A 25,350-nucleotide genomic window follows, 5' to 3' on the forward strand; every position below is an offset into this window, starting at 1 on the left:
ACAGAAACATGTGGGGGTATCTCCTCCAGTGAAATATAAGATGCCACCTATTCTTATTTTTTTTATATTTTAATTTTTTTAATTTTTATTTATTTACGATAGTCACAGAGAGAGAGAGAGAGAGAGAGAGAGAGAGGCAGAGACACAGGCAGAGGGAGAAGCAGGCTCCATGCACCAGTAGCCTGACGTGGGATTCGATCCCTGGTCTCCAGGATCAGCCCTGAGCCAAAGGCAGGCGCTAAACCGCTGCGCCACCCAGGGATCCCCCCTATTCTTATTTTGAAGCCTACTCTGGGGACTTAAGAACGTATTTGATGAGTAATCTTGCTGATTGAAGAAGTCAACAATGTCTATAAGCATACAAGACCAGAATTGGGCAACATTTGCCCTTTGATGGCAGCTCTGACTTATCCCATTCCCACTCCTCTGAGGCATCATTCCCCAAAGAAGCACAATAGTGAGGAGCACCTGTGCTTTAGTTACACACAGCATTGCAACCTGCTCTCAGAAAATAGGCAAAAAAGGGCCTAGTGTTGAAGCATAATGCCATCTTTACCAGGTTATAATCATGATGATAATTAAGGCACTGGGGAGAGTAGGTCTATATTAGGTTAAATAATAGAACATTATGAATATTTGGCTCTTTCAGACCTATGACAATTTCATACGATTCAGCCAATAACTTCTAGTTATATTTTGAAAGGTTTTAAAAAGACCTGGCTGAGGAAATGTATCTGAAGTGTTCACTATCCTTTCTTCCTCTTAAAAGTCTTTTGAAAAAGAAACAGTTGTAGTGGGATTTTATTATTTCAGGTGAACAATGTATTTGTTCACAAACAGGTTACCAGATCTATCAGATCACTAATTAGTGGGAAAATATCCAACTAAATCCAAACAAACAAGTATATATTGAAGATTTTCCATGTGCTGGCATTAAAGCAGGTACTAGAGATAAAGAGGTAAGATAAAATGCCTAATTTCAGGAGTTCCTAGCCACATTGAGGCATCAGACAAATTATAGTAAAATTATTTCAAGATAAAATATAGAAATATATATATATTTTTTTCCTGGGAGAACACTTATTTTGAGACAGTAAGGGTAATGGAGAAAAGATGATAGCCGATCTGAGTTTTCTAGGACGAGCATGAGTTAGCCAGGTAGACATGAGAGATAAAGGGCATTCTGGGTCAACTGAGTAATTGCACAATGACCAGAGGTATGGGGATGAGGGGAGTGTTGGAAGATGATGGAGAATTAGACAGAGACACACAATTTGGAAATGTTTTCTTTTAATGATGATATCATCCTACTTGTAATGTTAATTAACCATGTCCTAATGAAAATCTTAAATATCTTTAATTTTTAAAGAGGAAACATTGACACTTCGATTATTTCCTTTTGACTTTTTTTGGGCATTTAATTTCTCTCAGTTGTAGAGTTAAGAAACTAAGATGTTAAGGGGAAAAAAGGAAAGTTGTGCCTTGATTGAGTTACCTAACTTTATTTGCATAGCTATGTACATTTTAAAATAGAGTACAATATCAAAACAAACAATAATATCCGTGCCATGTTATGCAGAGGTATGATTACACAATTTAAAGCTCAATTTTATTGTGCATACATGAAGACTGATTTTTGATTGCTCAGTTTTTTTCCCCCAAACTCATAACAATTTCATTCTTCATCTTAAAGTTCTAAGGTTCAACTATATTTGAATTATCCATAAAAGAAATCATAAGTATTTTCTCTGTATGAAAATTTCCCCCATACTTCATAACCTGAAAATGACTAAAGCAATTTGTGCACTGAAAATGGGGGGAGGACTTCTTTGTTCTCAGACAAGGGCAAGGGAGTTTGAGAATCAAAGGATAATTTCTTGAAAGAAAAGGTTGAACAGGTCAAAACAGAAGGTGATACTGGATGTTGTTTTGAAATACTAACAATAGCATCCCTTCCTACTTGCCTCTGGTTACATGGTCTGAAATAAAACTGTCAGAGGCTAGCATCCCAGGGTCTCTCTGCAGACCCTCTTTAAGAGCCATAAAGACCCAGTGTTCTCCATCGACTTGCTTCTACTTTAGAGTGAGAGAAACATACACGATGAAAGGAAGGTTAAAATCTAAGGCAGACAACAAGGAAGCAGCTGAAAGGGCTTGTTCACCCTGCAGTGTAATGAAAGATGTTGGTTCTGAGGTGGAAGTTGTACTTTGTTGGAGACTTCTGGTTGCCTAGAAGTTTGCAATCAAAGAGGAGCCGGAGTCTGATGTGGTGGCGAGGAAGTGGTGGTACCCGTGTTGCATCACTCCCCTGTGGTACAAGGGTTGTACCAGGCATATGTATTGAATTGGGAACCTCTGGGAAGTCCCCCAACAGAGGGCTTCCAGTTGTGTTCCGCCAAAGCAGTCAACTCCAAAGGGACGTAGCATTCCTACTCTAGAGACGGTGTGACTGAGACTCATGGCCTTTTCCTGCCACTTCTGTTGTGTCCTTTGCCAGACAGCACCTGGCCAGCCATGTCAGTGTACACAGAAGGTTTTGCCACACTTTGAGGCAACCTCAAAGCCTAAACTGTCTATGAAGTGGATTTGGTTAAGGGTCTACAGCTCTCCTGATCATAATATATGAAACGGTCTCATCTGGAAAAGGAGCCTGCATCTAAATGGGACCTCACCTAGGTATTCATAACTGTGTAGGTGTTGAAAACCAATAACACATCCCAAAAGAAGAATGTGTGGTAAGGAAATACAGTATTAGGAAGATGTGGACACACTCTACATTAGATTTTATGCACTGAAACAGTAATAGACTCAAATCAGGTGATAAAGGGTATCATATAGCAAAGCTGAAAATAAGGACAGAAGAAAACCTGATGAAGAAGAATCGGAGCTCATACAGTCACTGGTTCAAGGCTTGGCATCACTTAGTGAGAATTGCTGTAGGTTCGGCATACATACAGGATCTGAGGAAATGAAATGGTACTTGAAGAAAGGGGCTTATATTTTATAAATTTGATGATTTATTGCTAGTAAGCTGACTGAACTGGGTTATAATGGAGCAGCTTTCCTTAAGTGAGAAATTCCTCTGTCTCGTCACCCTTTGCTTGCATGTTGACTTGAGACACTATAGGAAGAAAGCTAACATTTGTAGATGAGGTCATGGTATTGAGAAAAACTGAATAGTGACTCGATGTCCATCAGGGTCCTCTATGCAAGAATAAGAATAGTCAAACACCAAAGGGACACCAAAATATACCCTTTACCTAGATCCCCTTTTGTTAACATTTTGCTGAATTTGGTTTATCTCTGAAAGTATGTTGAGTAGAAGAAAATTCGGATGTTACTGGATGCTTCAATGACTTTCCTGAAAATCTAAAAGAGCTGCTGCTCTCCTCATTTCCATTTCTTGACTTCTTTACTTTATTCTCAAACCTGGGGAAGTCTTATCTCTCTTTGCGGCACTGGCAGGTTCTTTCCTCTCTGACCATCTAATGGAAACCACTCTCCCAGAAGCCCTCAGCATCTCACCTTTATCCAAGGTTATTTCCTAAGTTTGTCTCCCTCTTTTTCTTCTTTTTTTAAAAAAGATTTTATATATTTATTCATGAGAGACACACAGAGAGAGAGGTAGAGACATAGGCAGAGGGGGAAACAGGCTTCCTGTGGCAAGCCTGAGTGGGACTCGATCCAAGGACCCCAGGATCATGACCTGAGCCAAAGGCAGCCGCTCAACCACTGAGTTATCCAGGTGCCCCTTGTCTTCCTCTTTACAAGCCCAAAGCATCATTATTGAGATCTCTGCAATCTGAGTCCTGCTTCCACATTTTCTCCTTCTTTAGAGCCTTATTCTCTCCCTCATGTCTCCATATGCTTCTCAGTTTTCACCCCCAGCCCCCACAAATCTCTCTCTACCGGCTGCCCCTCCCATCTGGAAGCAGTCCTCCCCCAGATATATTAGTATTAAAGAATATCCTCATTCAGTCCACACTTCTGACCTGTACTGCCTCATGCTCTCTCCCACTGGAAGCTGCACATTTGCATTTTATCACATCCACCCCAGCCCTGATGGGGTCACCGTTCAATCCTCAATATTTTTAGAGAAAGGGAGGATTTTGTTACAGTTCTCAATCTGATATTCATGGCTTTTCAGCTGAAAATTTGGCTTTCTGTTGTCAAGGAAAAGAAGTATTGCTCAAGATTCTAGAAGTCTATAGCCTCCTCTTTCCTTCTCTGTGTTGAAATCTTAGGTGGAGTGTGAATTTTGATGAACATGGATGAAAGGAAGTAGTTGCACCAAGAGGGAATCAGATGCAGTTTTGGCTAGACTGTAGCACATGCTACTAGTATCTTCACCACTTAAAATTCTTGGGGGACAATTGTTGGTCTCAGAGTACAAATGAATTTCTTTGACAGGATCCTTTCAAGGGGTTACTTTTTTCCTTTCATCTTAAATACTTAAATGATACACTGAGAATATGGAGTGTCGTGATATGCCAGTTGAGTTGTCTGTTCATATCCTTGGAGAGCTGTTTAAATTTAGGAACTGCTGGCCATCGGTTTGCTTGCCTATGAAATGGGGACATTGGATTTGATTATTTCATAGGTCTAAATCATTCATAAATATATCCATAACCCTTCTGAGGCATGTTGGAGGGTAGGAGTTAGGAACTTTTTCCTTGGAAGAGGAAACTGTCAAAATGAGACTAGCAGTACTTAACCCTCCTTGTTTCTACCTGGGATTGTCCCACTGTAACAGAGAAGGCAAGTTATTATATAACACCCAAAATGACTACAGATGCATCTGCCTTCTAAAGGAAATGGGATAAAATAATTTCTGCATGCTGTTCCTTTCCTTCAGGGAGAGTGGTAGAGATGATAGAAAGAAAGGAAATAAAGTTTCTTCCAGCTCGTTGTGTTCTTTTGGTGGAAGTCCAAGTCTGTTGCTTGTCACTGTCCCCTAGTGAATTCTTTGGGCATGTGATAGCAGGATCTGAGCTGGATAGGCTTCTGTCCATAATAAAGTGAATGAAGGTGTCCTCTCTGGGAGGCTGTAGGAAAAATCCCCAGAAAATAGTGAAGCACAGAATTCCTAGACAGCTAGGCAGTAGACTGAAGTGAACACCTGTCACATCAACACTTTAGAAAGTCTGCTCCATGCAAATGCCTTAAGTGAGAAGGTTTGAGTAAAAAGAAAAAAGCCAGCTAGAGAAAGTGAGACCTGAACAAGATCGTAGTTCACTGGAAGATAGGACTCAAAACTACAAGGAATTATTTGCAAACATTTTTGACATGAGTTTTGGAAATTTGGGATAATGAGATCAAGACACATAAAGAACATGTCCTATTTACCTAATTGTCTCTAGTTTCTAAAGAAAATTACTGCCCATGGGGCACACCTTTCCCATACCTTGTGTTCTTGCGCCTAAAAGTTGTAGGAAGCCCCACATATGTGAGCAAGTTTGCCTTTGAAATGAGGCATAATCAGCTGCAAGGGCTTCATGCTCCAGTTTGTAAGCTATGAGGACTAATTGGATATAATCCATTTAATACAGCATATTACAAAGGAAGACATTTAAATGTCATAACTTTTATCTACAATGTAGACTTAATCCCATTTTACCATATTACTTTTTCCCAGCTATAATGTTGGACTCACTATAAATGTTCTAATTTATCAACACACCCTCAAACATTTTTCATTCCTTTAGAAACTTGGGAGTTGTTGCAGGTGATAATCAATACCAGACAGGTATTGAATTACTTGGTATCATTAACTTTTGAAAAAACATTAAATTTTATTGAAATATTCACAGTGCTTTAGTAGAGTACCTAGTATATAGTAATTGTGCAATAAGTATTAGGTATTGCCAATATTATTATTTTTGCAGTTATTATTATCAACCAAGTATGATCCTTTTTACAACTATCATCTCATTAAAACTAAACAGTACTATAAAGTGAATATCATTAGTCTAGTTTCATAGAAAAGAAGCCTGAGGTTCAAATAACCTAAGTATTATATTACTTACTTTCCTATATTTTAATAAATAGAAAATGGCAAAGTGACTATTCAAACCCAAAGCACATGTTCCTTTTATGATATACAGTTTTCAAAATTCAGGCTGCCTTCATTGGAGATGAAGTGATTATAGGTGGAACACAGAAAAACATTAAAAATATTTAATAGGTTTAGTTAATTTTAATATACATAAGAAAATATTTATGACCAAGTAGTTAGAATTTGAGGCTATAGCAGTGAGTACAAAAGCATTCTTAAGATATTGTCATTCTAAAAATGCACATTACACTTAAAAATATGTATTCATTAAAAAATATGTATTCATACAATTCTAGAAAAAGTCACAAAAGAGGAATTTACTGGCTGAAATGTATGTACGTATGTATGTATTTATTTGAGTGGCTGAAATTTCACTAACACTGCCGTGAATCACACTCCCTGGACGTCTCTCTTCAGGAAATAACTGATAGCTTGGGGACTAGAAAAATCTACCCACACACATACACAGAGCATCTTATCTTAGAATATCACTAAAAATTTTGTCTACTAAATTGTTATTGTAAAGGAAATATCATTCTAAAAGTAAAGCTTCTTATATGCTTTAACATCACCTTTCCCTCTTTCCCCCACTAGCTATTTCCTTACACTCTTCTCTAAGCCACTGTGTCACTGGGATGACTCCAAACTGGTGAGAAAGGTGGTTGTCTGAGAACCTGAGGGGCTTGATCCACTTGAAATATTAAATTTTATTTAGGTCATCTCTCTCTAGGAGGTACATCCTGCCACAGCAGCATGGGTAAATGCCTGCCCTGCCCTTGTTTCCCTGTCTGTAGCAGGCACCCAGAGATCTCCCAGCTCCTGATACTCATGCCTCCCCTTCGATGTAGGCTGGACCTGGTGATTTGTATCTACTGGATAAAATCTGTCAAAAGTGATAGGATGTCACTTCCACGGAATTAAATTATGAAAGACTGTGACTTCCATCTTGATGGACTCTCTCCCCTTTGACTTCTCCATTTGTACTTTGATGAAGCAAGCTGCCATGTTGGAGAGGCTGACCTGATAAGTGATTGAGGGCAGCCTCTAGCCAAAAGCCTTCAAGGAACTGAGGCTGTCAGTCCAAAACTGAATGGTGTCCTGCCAGTAATCATAAGAGTGATCTTGGGGTGGATTCTCCTCCAGATGAGACTTGGATTCAGTAGACACAGCCTGTACCTGGACTGCAGCCCATTGGAGGCCCTGAAGGGAAAGACCTAGCTGAACTGTGCCTAGAGTCCTGACCTACAGAAACTGAGAAAATAAATGTAGTTGTTTCAAGCTACTGGGCTTGAGAGTAGCAATAGATAACTAATATACTGCCGTACTAAATTAGATTTTAAAAAGGTCACATTGTGGACCTTCTCTGTACCCATGGCTGTATTTTACTCACTTAGGGAGAATTTGTCATCAGATACATTTTACTGACCTTTAACTTCCTACAAGATATTCCTCACTTCTAATCCCACCCACCTCACCTCCATTTATTTCTGGTAGATACCCAGGATGTTTTTTCTCTCACGTTTCCTTGTGAATAAATCCTACCAGCTACAGTGAGGTTTCTGTCTTTCCTCCCTATCAGTCAGTAGCCATCTGCTGCTGAGCCCTCTGTTACCTATAAGGCTGGGGAAGAATTTGTCAGCGCTGCCTCCAGTAGGGAACAATTCAGCTGTCCCAGTCCAGGAATTTCTACCCTCTCTGGGCACTGACCTGTAGGTCCTAGAACCTTCCAGTATGTCAGGGCAATATGGGAAAAGCTCTGGAGTCCTTGATAAGCTGAAACTGTTCCAATTCCTGGGCTGAAGAGGGATGAAAGCCTATTTTCTTCTTGCTTATACTTTAAGCTTGCCTTCTTTTATTATATGAACATCTAAAGCTATAAGTACTCTTTTAAACCCAGCCTTAAAGACATATCACAGATTTTGAGGAGATTTTTTCTTCTCTTTTTAGCTTCAGTCTCTTTTGTCTTTGTGATTCAGTTTGGATAGTTTCGACCGCTATGTCTTCAAGTTCACTGTTAGTTTTTCGTTTGTCTTGTCTAATTTCAGTGAATTTTTAATTTCAGCTATCGTGTTGTTTTAGCTTTGGGAAATTATTGTTTTTCACATACCTTCTATTTTTCTCCTCATTACACTCATGTTTCCTTTCAAAGCCTTGATATTTGTAATAGCTTTTAAAGTTGTTGGCTACAAATTCCAACACTTCTGATTTTTTCTGATTCTATCTCCACTGACTGATTTCCCTCTGATTATGGGTACATTTTCTTGCTTCTTTCATCCTAGTAATTTTTGAACGGCTACTACATAATATGGAAATCAAATTGCAGAGTTTCTGGATTCTGTTGGCTTCTTTTAAAGAGTATTGATATTTGTTTAAGCAGGCAGTTAAAATGACTTGCAAATCAACGTGTTCATTTTAAAGCTTGCTCTAAGCTTACATCTTGTTTTTTAGCCTCGACCTAGGCAGAGTGTCCTTCACTCTAAGGTTTATCTGCCTCTACTATGAAAGCAGGACATTGTGCTTTCACACCTCCTATGTGTATGTTAGGATCTCTACGGAATGCTCCAGTGACAACTCTCTGCCCTGCTTGCTTGGAAATCAAATGCGTCCAAAGCCTGTGTGATCTTTGGCAATTGTTTAGATTACAACTCTTTACTAGCTGTTCTTTTTCTGGTGGTTATTCTTTGCCTAGTCTAATGAAGACCTATCTATGCAGGTTTAGCTTATATTCAACCAATGCCTCAAAGAATCCCTGTGCAGTTTCTGACTAGCACCCTCCTCTCTGGTTCTCTCTCCTGCAAAGTCCAACCACCTCAGTCCCCTCAACTCTGATCACTTCAACTCTGCAAAATCACTGTGATCTCCTTGGATTTTTGTTTTCTCTGCTTGGCTTGGCTGTCATATGGCACCCATCATTTGTTTACCTTTTCTCAATTGTTAAAGCCTAGTCTATTGTATAATGTCTGAATATAGTTGGTTTTTTTTTTTTGTACAGTTTTATATTTTATAGAATTTTTTTAGTTGTTTTCGCAGGAGGGTAAGATTAAGGAACCATGCTCCTTAAACAGAGCTTTTCTGTGTCCTAATATCTTAGAAGAAATGAACAACAACTGCTTTGGCAGTTTTCATTTCTCTTCTCCTTCGAATAAGACGTAAGTAAGTTCATTGGGATTTAGCTGGAAGAAAACTCCAGATAACAGGCACAATGTTATATTCAGAATTACTTCTTTGACAACAATGCTTTACTATTAGCTCAAGCATTTTGTCTATTTTTTCCTTCCTTTAAGATGGGCCTCCACTCAGAAGTCTTTGGTATTCATGCAAATAGACACTCATCAGGCCAGGGCCACCAGACTGCCAGATTAGCCCAAATATGCCTGCATCTAAGCATGGGGTGTAGCTCAGATTTAGGAGTTCCAGCCCCACTCCTGAATCTTTATCGACTTCTCTTTGTTTTGATCAGATGTATAAAACACTCTGGCTCCTCCTTCCTCCCGTTACATATTTGAGATAGGCAAAATAACTTGTTTTCAATTATTTTCTTTAGAAATTTGCCTGTAACATATGGCCAGTTTTGGTATTCACCTCCTATGTGTATGTTAGGGAAAATAGCCTTCCTACAGGAATGGTTCTGAAGAGTCACATGAGCAGTTGTCAAAGATTTATATAGGAAGTCTTTATTTTTCTAATATCAAATAAAATCTGACACCAAATCCGTCTATTTCCTAAGACCAATGAGAAATTTATTTTCTGTCATTAATTCAGATTATTCCCTTCAGGGTATGAAATGATTCTAAGGGTCTTACTTAGAGTGTAACTTTGGAGATAGCTCTAGTTTGGGAAACACATATATTGTTTTTAATTTTCTAAACCTGGACATGGTAACTGAAGGGAAGTGGCCCTGTGGTTTTTGCATCACACTTGGATAGAGGATCTCTGTTGCACCTGAAAGCTGCATTCATGTGGTTTAACTTCTGGAAGAGTGACATACAAGCAGTCCACTTCCAAGATTTTCCATCTTCCCCTTGGCTCTGTCAAGGAGTAGTTCAATCACTCCTGGTTTTTTCAGGGCCCTTCTCCTCTCTGGGTCTAGAAGCATGTCTTCTGTCTCTATTCTGTCTTTTTCTTCACCAAGAACTTGCCTTGCTCCCCAAAGGCATTGCATTATTTTACATCTTCCTCAGAAACAGGTATTGAGGTGGTGGCAGCAGTCTCCCTACTGCCATTAGTCCTGAGGTAAGAGGGCAGTAACATCTATTTCCTAAAAAGAAAATTGAGAATTATGAAAAGATACACACACACACACACACACACATAGACACATGAATGTCTCAGTAATTTCCTGCATTCTTTTTTGGTCTAAATTCAGTTAGCTTCTGGTGGTCTCATACATGGTTACTGTGCTATATTTTCTAAACAACTTTATGTATAATATCTAATATCTATTGTTTTGGAATCCATATTTGAATTTTTATAATATGTACGTTTATAGCTTCTTGAGAAAATGAATTCCATTTTCTCTCTCTCTTTTTTTAATTCCATTTTCTCAATGGGGATAGAGCTTAAAGGGGAAAGACAGGGTAATTTTGTAAGAAATTGAAATGTATCCCTCTGATGATTTTGGCAAAAGAGCCAAAAAGATCTCCTAATGTGGCAAGTATTTTATTTCAGCAAATGTGAATTTGCAACTGCTGTGGATACAATATATAACACACTGTTTTCAGTATTAGAGACAGATTCAAAGATGGTCTCTACCTTTCAGGTGCTTGTGTTCCGACAGACCACCATAATGCATAATGCTTGTCTCCTAGGCTTCAATTTTCACTCCTCTTTCTCCTCTCTTTCTCTGTCCCCGTCTCTCTTTCCTTCCTCTTCTGTCTATGACTCTGTCCCTCCCTACTTGGGTCATCTCCTGATATCTCTGCTTCATTCTTCCTGTATGTCAAATTTTCTCTTTGTCTCATCTTAATCAGAAGGTTTTTTTCCTCCTTATGACTTGTCCATAACTAGCATGATGGCCACCTAACCCCTTTACTTAAAAAAAAAAAAATGGGCTACTTTTCACTTTAATTCTCATTCTTAACTGCTTCCATCATTCAGATTTATAAAGTGTAACTCACTTCAAAGTACATGAACTCACGTGTTCTTCACAATGGTGCTCTGCAGCAGGCAAGACAGCTGTTATTATTTACATTGTATAGTTACATGTATTAAGGCACAAAAAGATAATTTTACAACCATAATTTAGCAGGAAAAATTGAAGAATAGAACGAAGACCTTCCAACTTTGTTCTTTGCAATGTACCACAAAGTCCTTCAAGTGTCTTATGCTCACAGTGTAGCCCTTGACCACATGCAAGGTTATGTTGTTTGGTGCCACTCAGATTGTTTAAAATACTCATCATCTTGAAGTGGGGTGACTATGTCTTACCTCTCCTTTGCCAGGGGAGCACATTCTGAAGACTTATTAGCTGTTTGATAAACAGTTGAGGATATGTTCCTAAATATGCCCTGGCAAAAAGTAGTGTACTGGGGTTGGGCCAAGCAGGGAGAGCTAAGTGGCAAGGTGGCACAATGAAGGGAGATGTTTTCTTGAAGATCTTGTCCATTGGGTTTGCATATTTTGTATACCTCCATACTGATGAAATGTGATGGATGTTGCAAATGGTAAGCCAGTATTGAATCCCTCTTCTTGCTTGCATGGAATTTTAGGTTGTCAACTTCATTCAATGAAGATGGAAGTGGAGTTTCAACTGTGGGAGGGAAAATTACCAATTCCCCCCTGAAAAAGATTGATTTGACCTTTAACACTGATGTTAAAAAACACGGAGTTTCCTCCCCATCATACATAGATGCCCTGTGATTCTGGGAAGGTTATCACTTTTTCTTCAGTGACACTCCCTTGCCACTCTGCTTTATTTATGTTGCTCTTGGTGGTGTGCTACAGGGAATTTAGCTTAAAGGGAATGCTGTGCCTCATTATGTAGATCATGTAGCCATACGCTTTATGCCTATGAGATGGTTCTTAGTTTATCTGTGCTGCTTTTTCACTTCAGAAGGAGTTCATGTATCACAGTCTCCTTGTGCAGCTTCATGACATTAACACCTGCCTTCTTGCTGCAAAGAGATGTATTGAAGATTTATGTTTATAAGAAGGATTGAACTCCTTTGAGCTAGTTGCCACCAATGGAAATGTTATTATGTCCAACTTATGCATAGAATAAGGAGCGCAGATTGATGGCCTGATTTGTTCAGGGCTGTACATTTAACAAATACAGTTATTGAAACAAGGGATGAGTGTGTAGAAACTGTCTCACAACCAAACGGCAGTTTTTCAAGTCCAAAAAAATAAAATAAAATAAAATAAAATAAAATAAAATAAAATAAAATAAAATAAAATAAAAAGGCAAGAAAAGAAAAAGGCTGCGTTGTGGGGAGAGTTTCCATTTTTGTTTGGTTGGTTTAAGATTAGCAGCACCTCTGGAACATTCTCTTCTTTTCTGTCATTGCACATAATTTTACTTTCTTTTTTTAAATTTTTTTAAAGATTTTATTTATTTATTCATGAGAGACACAGAGCGAAGACAGAGACATAGGCAAGGGAGAAGCAGGCTCCATGCAGGGAGCCCGATGTGAGATTCGATCCCAGGACTCTAGGATCACGCCCTGAGCCGAAGGCAGGTACTGAACCATTGAGCTACCCAGGGATCCCCTAATTTTACTTTCCATAAAGTCCCATTCCAAACTCACCTACTTCCCAGATGAATCTCACCTCTTCAGGTGCTGAAGAGAGAATGTCATGGAAGAAAGAACAAGGGTGCAGAGACCCACTGTAGCCACAGTAATGACAAACTAGGAGTCCCTCTTCATCAGCAGGATAGGGATCATACAAAGTTAGTTCTTTACTTGAAAGAGCTGTAGCTAATCAGATAAGGCAAGAGAAGTATTTGTAAATTAGAAAAGACTATATAATTCTAGGTATTATTTTTATTATCCTTCCTTTGCGTTATAGATTCTGCTTGGCTTCATTATAATACTCTGTACTTTATTAATGTGTCCATTTAAAAATACTTTCTAAGTCTTCCCAACCCCTTTTTGTGACTTACAAACTCCCCAAGAACAGAACTGTCTCTTCTGTTTCTTTAATAGCCAGTGTCCCCTGCTTTCACATTGGTGCATTGTCAACTGATACCATTTTGAACATAAAGTTCCCTGAGAAGCAAGTGATGGAAAATAACTTTGGGTCACCCACAGACTATGACACCAGCAATCTAGACCGTGCGCTACCATCAGAAGAATGAGAGAAGGAACTGGACACTGAAGTTGTGAACGACAGCAGCCTGGACGTGAAGCACAGAGCAAACAGCTATTAGCATTAGCAACAGACCTTAGAGGGCAAAAGGTAGAGGAGAAGTAAAAAAAAAAAAAAAAAAAAATTACTGCCTATGGATAAAAGCAGTGTTCGCTTATTAAGTCAAAGCATGCAAACTTTGGGGCGGATAAGCAAGTGGAGAGCTGAGCCCCCATTGCGAGCCCCCATCTCTCTTCTCAATGAGGTTCATCTTTCTCTGGGGCACCTCACCGGAAATCCATTGCCACTGGCTCTTCCCTAAGGGCTCTGCTCTCTCCCTTAAAATCTCAGGTCGAAATGCAGACAGATTCCCTTCAGTACAGTTAAAAACAGTAGGAAATGTCAACAAGTTTCCTAAAAGCAACAAAAGGCAAATGAAAAAAGATGCAAGACATCTCAAACCAGTGCATTTTACAAAGCATAGGTTCACAGCTTATGAGACATGCCCCTTGTTTTAAGGTTCACAACTCGGTCCAGTTCTGAACAGATGTCTTTACTTTTTCCATCAAGAGTTGCTACAACTTTAAGAGCATCTTGCCTGTTTTCCTGCTTTTAGAATACCTGGCTCACTGAATATGGAGTTGCCATCATACCTCCCTCTTTTCTCTGCTACTTGGTTACAAACTATGGGATAAAGAGAATGGAGAACCTTCTGCCTCTCCACTTACCCCCCTCCCAGGACCCTATTACTAAGTTTTTCATTTTATGAGAGCAAACTTCTCCCCTGGTCATTACCATAGTTTGTGCCTGAGATTCCACATGTTTTACAAATAAGAAGTGCCTGGCTCTTTTGCATAAGGGCACCTCATCTTTTGCAATAAAACTTACATCCATACCACATGAATTATGCACATGAAAAATAAGAGCTACTATCTTCACACTGGAGAAAACTGATTTTTGGCTTCTGAAGATTCCTATATTAATTTTCAGGAAAATTCATGGATTTGAGAGTTTGGGTGTCATGTTTTCAATTTCAATTCCTACAGCCCACAATAAGGTAATTACTAGTTATTGCTTGATTGTTACTTTTGCTGAGACCTGCCTATGTGGCTATTGCTGGCATATTAAATGAGAAATCATTTGCTTTCTTCCTGTAGTCTATCAGAAGTTTTTATGTGTAAAAAAGTGAGTTCCTAATTGAAACTGTGATGTATCTAAAGACTGGAAAAAAAAAAAACTGAGTCAAAAGAAGGCTTTTGGAAAAACCTGGGACTGTAGTCTCTCAATGACTAGAACTTTCAAAATTATAATAATATCACAACCATAATATATTAAGATTTCCCCAATTTTACCTGGACCCATGTAGATGTGCATGCATGTACTTTGTGTGTGCATGTTTAAGTACTGTACACTTTTGCCATCTACGACAACTTGTGTCCATACCAACACAGTCAAGTTGTTGAGCTATACTACAAGGATCTCTTGTATTATCCTTTTGTAATCACACCAGTCTCCCTCCTATACCCCCTCTTGCCTCTAAACCCTGGTAACCATTTATCTGTTCTCCATTGCTAAAATTTTGTTTCAAAAATGTTATAAAATGGCATCATAAAATCTGTATCTTTTTGAGATGGGTTTTTTCACTGGGCATAATTTCCTAGAGATCCTATCCAACCTGTTGCTTTAAATAATTCATTCCTTTTTATCAATGAGTAGCATTCTATGGTTATATAATATTATATATATATCCCACAGATTGTTTAAACATTCACTTGTTGGAGAATATATGGGCTGGTTCCAGTTATTGGCTATTTGAAATAAAGCTGTTATGAGTATTTCTTTTTGTGTGATTCTTTTTGCATGAAAAGAAACTTTTCATTTATCTGGGATAGATGCCCAACAGTACAATTTCTGGGTCATATGGTAATTTCACATTTAGCTTTGTAAGAAACTGTCAGACTATTTTCCAGAGTATCATTTTAAATTCCCATAGTAAAGTGGAATGATTCAGTTTGTCGAAGAGCCTCACCACCATTTGGAGTTGTCAATACTTTTTAACATAACCACCCTGAGAGGTGTGTAGCAGTATCTCATTGCGGCTTTGTGTTTCTATGATGGCGAATCATATAGAACACTTTTTCATGTGTTTATTTGCCATCTGTATACCCGCTTCAGAGAAATGTCTGTTCTTGTCTTTTGCCCATTTCTAATTGGTTCGTATAGTTTCTATTTATTTGTTTACATTGTTCAATATTGAGAGTTATTTATGTATTTTAGATAGAAGTTGTATTCAGATATGTATTTTGTGAATATTTTCTCTACAACTTGTGTAAAACAAGTCTACAACTTGTCTTTTCATTCTTGTCACATGGGCTTCCACAGAGCATGTTTTAAATTTTGATGAAGTCCTATTTATAAATTTTCCCTTTTATGGATCCTGTTTTTGTGTCAAGTATAACAACATTTGATTAGCTGTATATTCCAAAGAATTTTATCCTATGTTTTTCTTAAATTTGTGTTTTATATTTTACATATAAGTCACTGTTTCATTTTAATTCATTATTGTATTAAGATTTTGGTAGAAGTTCTTTTTCTTTTCTTTTCTTTTCTTTTCTTTCTTTCTTTTCTTTCTTTCTTTCTTTCTTTTCTTTCTTTCTTTCTTTCTTTCTTTTTTTTTTGCCTATTGATATTCCATTGCTTTAACACCTTTAATTGAAAAAGCTATCCTTCTTCCACTGAATTATTTTCACCTTAAAAAATGATTTGAGGGGCAGCCCAGGTGGCTCAGAGGTTTGGTGCTGCCTTCGGCCCAGGGCCTGATCCTGGAGACCTGGAATCGAGTCCCACATCGGGCTCCCTGCATGGAGCCTGCTTCTCCCTCTGTCTTTGCCTCCCCCCTCTGTGTCTCTCATGAATAAATAAATAAATAAATAAATAAAATAAATAAATAAATAAATTTTTAAAAAATGATTTGAGCATATTTATATGGACCTTTTTTTGGCCTCTTGTGTGTTCACTTGACCTACATGTCTATTTCTCCACCTATATCATACTGTCTTGAATACTGTAGCTATACAGTAAGCCTTAAATTGGGTAAGGTGATTTCTATTCCTAATTATTCTTTTACAAGCTTGTTTTAGCTATATCCTATGACGTGTACCTTAAAGCAAGCTTGTTTATGTCTATAAAAATAGCTTGTTGGGATTTTGAAAGGAATTAAATTTAATATATAACTCAATTTGTGGAGAATTAACATTTTCACCAAGTAGAGACTCCTGATCCATGAACAAGGCATATCTCTCCATTTATTTAAGTTTCCTTTGTTCCTCCCATCAACATTTCATAATTTTTAACACAGAGATCCTTTGCATATTTTGTTAAGTGTATCCCTAAGTATTTAATCTTCTTCAGACCAGTTATAATTGGTATTATGTTTCTATTTAGTTCCTAATGTGTTGAACTTACATCTATGACCTTGCTAAACTCATTTTTAGTTCTAATAGTTTTTGTAAACTCTGGGATTTTCTACATAGATAGTCATATCATCTGCAAATAGAGATAGTTTTATTCCTTCCTTTCTAATCTGTATGCCTCGTTAGAATTTCCAGTTCTATGTTGACTAAGACTGGCGAGAATGGATAGTAGACCTAACTAATATGTTTTAAAAGCACACTGAAAAAAAATAGGGTATATTCAGAAGAACAGAACTTGTCTTGGTTCAGCTCGTTGAAAGAGCCTGGATTGTTTCGTGTGTATAACCATAACAAATATTAAAACCTACCTCCTAATATTTATAAATTTAATTTAGGGGAAAAAAAAGTATAACAGTTTTATGTTGCAATATGACACTGACCAAGACTTGGAAAAACCTCCAAAAAGAAAGATCTGGGCTTATAAGAAGAAAGAATATTATAGTAGAAATTACTCTCTGGCATCCATGAAGGATATCTCATGAAGACTGAGTTCTCATTTCTAAAGGTATTCAAACAGAGAAAAGATTATCTTCTGTGAAGAAGGATTATGTAGAAAGTGCTTCCCCTTGAGCCCCAAGTCTACGAGGAGTTTATGATTGTTCTCCCTCTAAAAACACATTCAGTTAGTTTCATTTTTCTTTTATGTGGTTACCGAACCATACTTTTTTATTCAGGCATGACTTTGGGCACATAAAAAGTTCTCAGCTCATAAAGCTAATTAATAATGAATGGTCATGGTGGTGATAACACAAGAATCACATAGCATGGAGAAAACATAACTCTAAATAGGCTTGATGGGTAATAAGTACAGTAAGTCAGCCTCAACCACTTTTTGAATAAACTGCTTTTTTTTTTCTTTTAACCACATACCGGCTATTTTTCTCTATTTGGTCTTTGCATTTTCTCCCCAGAGCAATGTGACTGATCTTTTGCCCTATGCACACAGAATGGACACTGCCTTGGACTTGGATCTCATAATTTTAATTGCCTGCCTTGTATGATTTTGGTATGGAATTAACCAAAGTGGAATAAAAAGGAGAAGAAATAGAGAAAAAGTGTGAAATCAGAACCTTTTCTTACTAGGGTGAGAAAAAGAGACACTGTGGGGTGCAAATGTAAGAAGGCCATGACTCTTGAGCTCATTCAAGTGTTGCATCAGCATGCAAGATTGAGTGCCCCTTAAACATTGTGCCCTGGGTACCTCGCTTATTGCACCCAGATCCAGGCCACAGACCTCTGATTTATCTGTAAGCAGCATAGGCAGACAGATATCAGCTCAGCAGGGAATATCCCATCAATGGTTGATAGAGCATTTTATTTCTAGTTTTATCAAAATGCATGGCACTTAAAGAAAAGGATTAATTTGTAAAACATGATGTTCATATGGCTTTATTTCTTCACAGGCATTCCTTATACTGTACTTTGTCTTCTTTCATGACTTTCAACTTACTGTATTAAAGGATATAAAAATCATAACTTTTGTGGTTGAAAAAATTGAATACAGGCTATTTCATGTGGTTGGTTCAACCTGTTAATACATGGTGTAATGGAAAGTACACGAGCTAGAGATTTACATCTGTCTTCAAATTCTAGGTATGTCATTTAGCAGCAATAGCTGCTGGAAAATTATTCATCTTTTTGGTTTTTTATCTGTAAAATCATAATTACCTTTTAGTATTGTTTTGATTATTAAATGAGAAAATGCAGCTATACTACTGCTTTTATCTACTATACCTGATTACTGAAGAAACTCCAGGGGCAAAGTCTAAAATAGAGTTGAACAAGTATTAAGACAGAAGTATGATGAATATTCTATGATGCTCAAGATTTGAGGTTTCAAATTTTGTCTAAGTATCAGATTCTGACACAGTCTATGGTGGAGCTTGATTAACTGCATTTTTTTATTAACTGTATTTTTAATGAGTTCCACTGATGATTGAGATGTGCAGTCACATTTAAGAGGGTTCCCTAGATAGCAACAGAGTTCCCTTCTGATTTTGTCTTATAATTGTTTATCAGACTCTGTTTTAAGAATTTTTTTTCTTTTCTGATATACACTCATGATTCCTTTACTCTGTAATTTCTTCCCAGGAAAGGCCCCAGGCTAACTTGATGTATGCCTTCCTTGTGTGCACAAGGGGAAGCTTTTTGTTCTAGAATAGTTCTATGAATCTGCCAGTTTTGCTGTGCGTTTCCAGGAGAACAATTTTTTAATTAAAAAAAAAGTCAAACAAGATTACTTAGTTTTCTTCTTTAAAAGGCATCATTGTCAGATTGTATTAAATCCTTTTTTTCTTTGCCTCTCTTTCTTTAAGATATTTGAGTTCAGCCACATCCTCTGTGTCAACTTCTGGATAAAAAAGATGTTTCTCAGCCTGCTTCTATTGTCCGTGACTGCCATGGTAAAACAATCCATGCCAATAGCCCAGCCTGCTGGGCTGCCACTGATAAGAGCCCCCTTTCCTTGGTCTGGCATCTTGTTCAGATACTATAGCGAAAGCTCTATTACTCTCTGGGGAGCAACTTGAGTGTCATCTTGGTGGCCTGCAGCCAGCACTCTGCCCTGTGGAAGGGGATCCTTGGGCACAATCCAGAATGTACTTAGTACAGTATTGTCTAGAGGAGCTTTCCCTGTATAGTTAAAACCTTATTTTTGACCTTCAGTTCTGACAGCCTGAATTTTATTCCAGCAGATATAACCATCTAGATTGAATGTAGCTCATTCTAGAAGGGGAAGCTTCCAAGGAAACTGTTGGTACTTTAAGACTAAACATTAAAGATGATTTGGAGCTTCCACGTGGGGTATAGCAGAAATATAATTTTCAAATAATTGAGGTTGTTATTTTATTCCTATAATTTTGTCATTCAAACAATAGATGCTCAGTGGCAGGGACATAGTGGAGACTTGGAAGTCATTCTAACATCCATCTCATTGGGAATCTTTTGCTAAAACTTCCTGATAGATTGTCATCAAAGCCTCTGATTGGAAACTGATTGATTGGACTCTTATTGTGTTTGAAGGTCACCCAATCAGCTTTGAAATTTCCTATTTTTTACAAAATATTTCTAAATATTAAGAAGTCTCTCTAGTATACAACTGTTTATTTTATTTACTCCCTAGAAAATCACACAGAATAAATTTAATTTTTCTTCTTTATGGAATCTCTTTAAATATTTGGTGACAGTTATATCTGCTGATGTCTTCCTTTCTCCAATTAAAATAACCCTAATTTTCTACCTTTTATATGTCATAGCATTAAAATCCATTCAATTCTGGTCACTTTTCTGTAACTTGTTTGGCTCTTTTAGGTGCTCAAATGCATGAATGGGTCTGATGAGAGCTGACAACAGTGGTGTTGCAATCTTTCTTATATTAGATACTAAACCTCATAATATAGCCTCTTATCATAGTATTTTTTTATCCCAGTTATCCTTTTGAATCATAATAAATTTTCAATTATAATAAATTTATGTGAATCACAATAAATAAAATCTCTTATGGTTTTTCACATAAGATGAAATTAATCCAAGAATTAAAAAGGTATGAAGGGAAAGGAAATTAAACTGGCTTATACTTCACTTCCAACTTTATTACTACTTTATTTTGTGATCTTAGGCAAGTAACTGGTTCCGTTTCTTCAACTGTAAAATGGAAAGTTAGGATTAAATTATTTTTAGGATCTCTACTAGCTCTAATATTGTATGATTCTAGGAAATTCTGTGTTTCTCATACAATTGGTCAGTTTTTTTTAAAAAGAGAAGACACTTATGTGTTAATTAGGATTGAATCAGAGCTGCTTAATTAGGGAAGCATATACTATTCTGAGTGAAATTTAAAAAGGGGTAAGAATGGACATGATTGTGGGTATTTGTGAAGATGTTTATGGAAGGCTATTTGTAGAAGGGCTGTACATCTGGTTATGGCCCTATCATCTCTATATTTCAGTAGGACTAGCTGGCAAAAACAAAAATAAAAAAAAATGGGCAGTCCGGGTGGCTCAGCGGTTTAGTGCCTGCCTTCAGTCCAGGGCATGATCCTGGAGACCTGGGATCGAGTCCCACATCGGGCTCCCTGCGTGGAGCCTGCTTCCCTCTGTCTCTGCCTATGTCTCTGCCTCTCTTTCTCTGTCTCTCATGAATAAATAAATAAAATCTTAAAAAAGAAAACCTGAACATAAAGTGGCAAAGAATAAAGAAAGACTAGAATTTGTGAAGACAGATTGGAACCCATGTGGACAAACTGGAACCCACATCTGTTTATCAACTCCTCTAACCTTGACAATATGGGTGACCACAGAAGGAACTGGAGACCTCTCTGAGGAATCAAACATGCAACTGGCCCAGCCATTGGAGAGACTGAGGGTGAGATATGATGGGAGCTAGAAGAACTGTAGGGTAAATGCTACCCCACACCAATGAGGGAACTAGCATATTAGTAACAAACCAGCACGTGCTCTGGTGGTGACTGGGCATTACCCAGTGTTCACATCACCGCCTTCCAAATCTTATGCAAGTTTCCCTGTGATCAGACCCAACCTAGAACCACACAAGGAATTCTGAGAAATGTACTCCCAGATTAGCCATGTTAACACAGTACAAAATGTAGCAATGATATAATTTTCTGACTACTTTACAATATTTGAAGATCTAGAAGGAGAAAATACACTCAGGCAACCCATAAAGCAAATGTGAAAACCAAAAGCACTGGTATCAATTGCTTTGATTACATAATGAAAGGTAATAATGTAATAGCTGAAAAGTATAATAGAACATTTTTACTATCAAAGTACATAAGGAAATATACTCTCTGTTCAGTATAGCAAAATGCATCAACAAATATAAAGAACTATATTTTAGGGGCTCCTGGGTGGCTCAGTCAGTTGAGCATCTGACTTTTGATTTTGGGTCAGGTTATGATCTCGGGATCCTGCGATGGAGCCTTGCATACTGCTCCAAGCTCAGCAGGGCACCTGCTTAACTTAATACTGCCTCTCTTTCTCAGAGAGAGAGAGAGAGAGAGAGAGAGAGAGAGAAAACTACATTTTAGGATAATTGTGACCCATGCACTCAGTACATTTGAAGAGTGTGTGTGTGTGTGTGTGTAGGTAGGTAGGTGTGGGATTTGACTGTCTGATGACCTAATCCTGTGTCAGGAATTAACTTTATGTTAGGAAGGGTCCTAGCTGTCTTCCTTCTTCTGAAGTTTCTTTATTGATCCTTCCCTTCTTTCTCTAAATGACTCTCTTTTCTCACTTCCAGCTCTTAAACACTTTCCGATTAGTGTCCATCCCATCAAACCTCTTGATTTGTAGTTCACAATTTATTTGGTAAGTGGCATTATTTTAATTTGCATTCAATATGATTTTTTATGATAGAAAGTAGCGTTTGGTCTGCCATAGTCTATCATTGTCGTTTCAGACACAGAGGTATACAATTATAAGGCACCTTCATCTGGAACAGATATAATTATATGTAATGTTAAAAACAACACTAGTATTTTGAATATTCAAAGCGCATTCTGGGGTCCATGAATGGTTCCAAGTGCTTTTGATTATGCCTCTAAAAACACAGAAGCTCAAGATATTCTGTTTTCATTAAAGGTCAAGGTGGGATTTAAGATAGTTTGTTCTAAATTTGGTGTTTTCTAATCGTAGTAGTTCTTCACTTGCCTTCAAACAGTCCAATCAACCAAAAGAAAAGAATTCTCTTACACACCACAAAATCATCTGGGGATAATGTGGAAGAAAGAATGGTTAGTGACTTCTTATTTGATCTACTAATGGCAAAGCACATCTTTTCACACCTAGGAAACTAACATTTGTGTCCAGTATATACCCTGAAATCTTACTTTGATGCCTTATCATCTCCAGTTTATTGCTAAGTTTTTCCCTGACTGATTATATCACACATCACTCCTGGAATACTAATTGTGATTAGTTCTGATGATTCCAAGACACCCCAGTATTTTTTGTGTATAGTAGGACAAGATATTGAGCAAGAGAATTGCTCATTGCTTTTATCTTGGATAAGGACAGTTAAAAGGGGATTAAAAAAAGTTTAGGAGGCTATTAAGAGAAATGTGGTGTTGGAGGACGGTGGTAAATGAGATTTAGATGCTGGTGACCTACTTAAGGCTCAAGGAGGAACTCTTTGAGCCCACTTATTTAAATGTCAGAAAATATTGGCATGTACCTATTCATCATCTGTTTAGAGTAGTAGGCTTGTTTGTGCTTTGAAATACGTAACAAAACAACAACAACAACAAAATCAAGTCATTTCTGACAGCCAAATGTATTATAAAGCATTTTGACTTTCTTTTTTTAATTAATAATAAATTTATTTTTTATTGGTGTTCAATTTGCCAACATACAGAATAACACCCAGTGCTCATCCCGTCAAGTGCCTCCCTCAGTGCCCGTTACCCATTCACCCCCACCCCCCGCCCTCCTCCCCTTCCACCACCCCTAGTTCGTTTCCCAGAGTTAGGAGTCTTTATGTTCTGTGTCCCTTTCTGATATTTCCCACACATTTCTTCTCCCTTCCCTTATATTCCCTTTCACTATTATTTATATTCCCCAAATGAATGAGAACATATAATGTTTGTCCTTCTCCGATCGACTCATTTCACTCAGCATAATACCCTCCAGTTCCATCCACGTTGAAGCAAATGGTGGGTATTTGTCGTTTCTAATGGCTGAGGAATATTCCATTGTATACATAGACCACATCTTCTTTATCCACTCATCTTTCGATGGACACTGAGGCTCCTTCCACAGTTTGGTTATTGTGGACATTGCTGCTAGAAACATCCGGGTGCAGGTGTCCTGGCATTTCATTGCATCTGTATCTTTAGGGTAAATCCCCAGAAGTGCAATTGCTGGGTCGTAGGGCAGATCTATTTTTAGCTCTTTGAGGAACCTCCACACAGTTTTCCAGAGTGGCTGCACCAGTTCACATTCCCACCAACAGTGTAAGAGGGTTCCCTTTTCTCCGCATCCTCTCCAACATTTGTGGTTTCCTGCCTTGTTAATGTTCCCCATTCTGACTGGTGTGAGGTGGTATCTCATTGTGGTTTTGATTTGTATTTCCCTGATGGCAAGTGATGCGGAGCATTTTCTCATGTGCGTGTTGGCCACGTCTATGTCTTCCTCTGTGAGATTTCTGTTCATGTCTTTTGCCCATTTCATGATTGGATTGTTTGTTTCTTTGGTGTTGAGTTTAATAAGTTCTTTACAGATCTTGGAAACTAGCCCTTTCTCTGATACGTCATTTGCAAATATCTTCTCCCATTCTGTAGGTTGTCTTTGAGTTTTGTTGACTGTATCCTTTGCTGTGCAAAAGCTCCTTATCTTGATGAAGTCCCAATAGTTCATTTTTGCTTTTGTTTCCTTTGCCTTCGTGGATGTATCTTGCAAGAAGTTACTGTGGCCAAGTTCAAAAAGGGTGTTGCCTGTGTTCTCCTCTAGGATTTTGATGGAACCTTGTCTCACATTTAGGTCTTTCATCCATTTTGAGTTTATCTTTGTGTATGGTGCAAGAGAGTGGTCTAGTTTCATTCTTCTGCATGTGGATGTCCAATTTTCCCAGCACCATTTATTGAAGAGACTGTCTTTCTTCCAGTGGATAGTCTTTCCTCCTTTATCAAATATTAGTTGACCATAAAATTGAGGGTCCACTTCTGGATTCTCTATTCTGTTCCATTGATCTATGTCTGTTTTTGTGCCAGTACCACACTGTCTTGATGACCACAGCTTTGTAGTACAACCTGAGATCTGGCATTGTGATGCCCCCAGCTATGTTTTCTTTTTTAAAATTCCCCTGGCTGCTCGGGGTCTTTTCTGATTCCACACAAATCTTAAAATAATTTGAGGCCAGCATCACCTTAATTCCAAAACCTGGCTTTCTTTTAAACCTCTGTACTCTGAATAAACTTTTAAAGAAAAAAAAATATCTCTACCCAATTAAGACCACTTAAATTTCTCCTATTAATTAAACACTAAAGTTTCCCTATAGTACAGCTAATTAATCTTGAAATATGAAAATCACCATGAAGAAGACAGTTTGTAATAATAATTTACATAAATTCAAGCCTATGCTATGGTGATCAAGATAAGAGATACATGAAAATCAAATACCAGTAAGAGGAGAGCTAGAATGTGTATTTCCATATATCCTTAGCACAAAATGATGGATGATCTACTGATTTTATTTTTTCTCTTAACCATTAAAATCCTTAACTTGTATGTGTCAATTTGTCAATTTAAATTTAAAACTGTATAGTTCTATAAATATAATGATAGAACTCTTCTTAAAGGAAATCATGCTCAATATGAAGTCAAGCACTATAGGTTTTCAAAATGTTAAACACTTTACTAAGAATAATCACACATTAACTTAACTTTTACAAAGTTCTCTTATCACTGTTTTTCAAATAAAAAGGGAAGGAAGTTAAGGAACTGATCAGACTCCACTTAGTGGTTTTCTTCATTAATGCTTGAGCCCAAAACTTGAAATGAATGCTGAAGTAGGTTGCCA

The sequence above is a fragment of the Nyctereutes procyonoides genome, unplaced genomic scaffold (assembly GCF_905146905.1).
Source record: "Nyctereutes procyonoides isolate TBG_1078 unplaced genomic scaffold, NYPRO_anot_genome, whole genome shotgun sequence".
Lineage (NCBI taxonomy): Eukaryota > Metazoa > Chordata > Mammalia > Carnivora > Canidae > Nyctereutes > Nyctereutes procyonoides.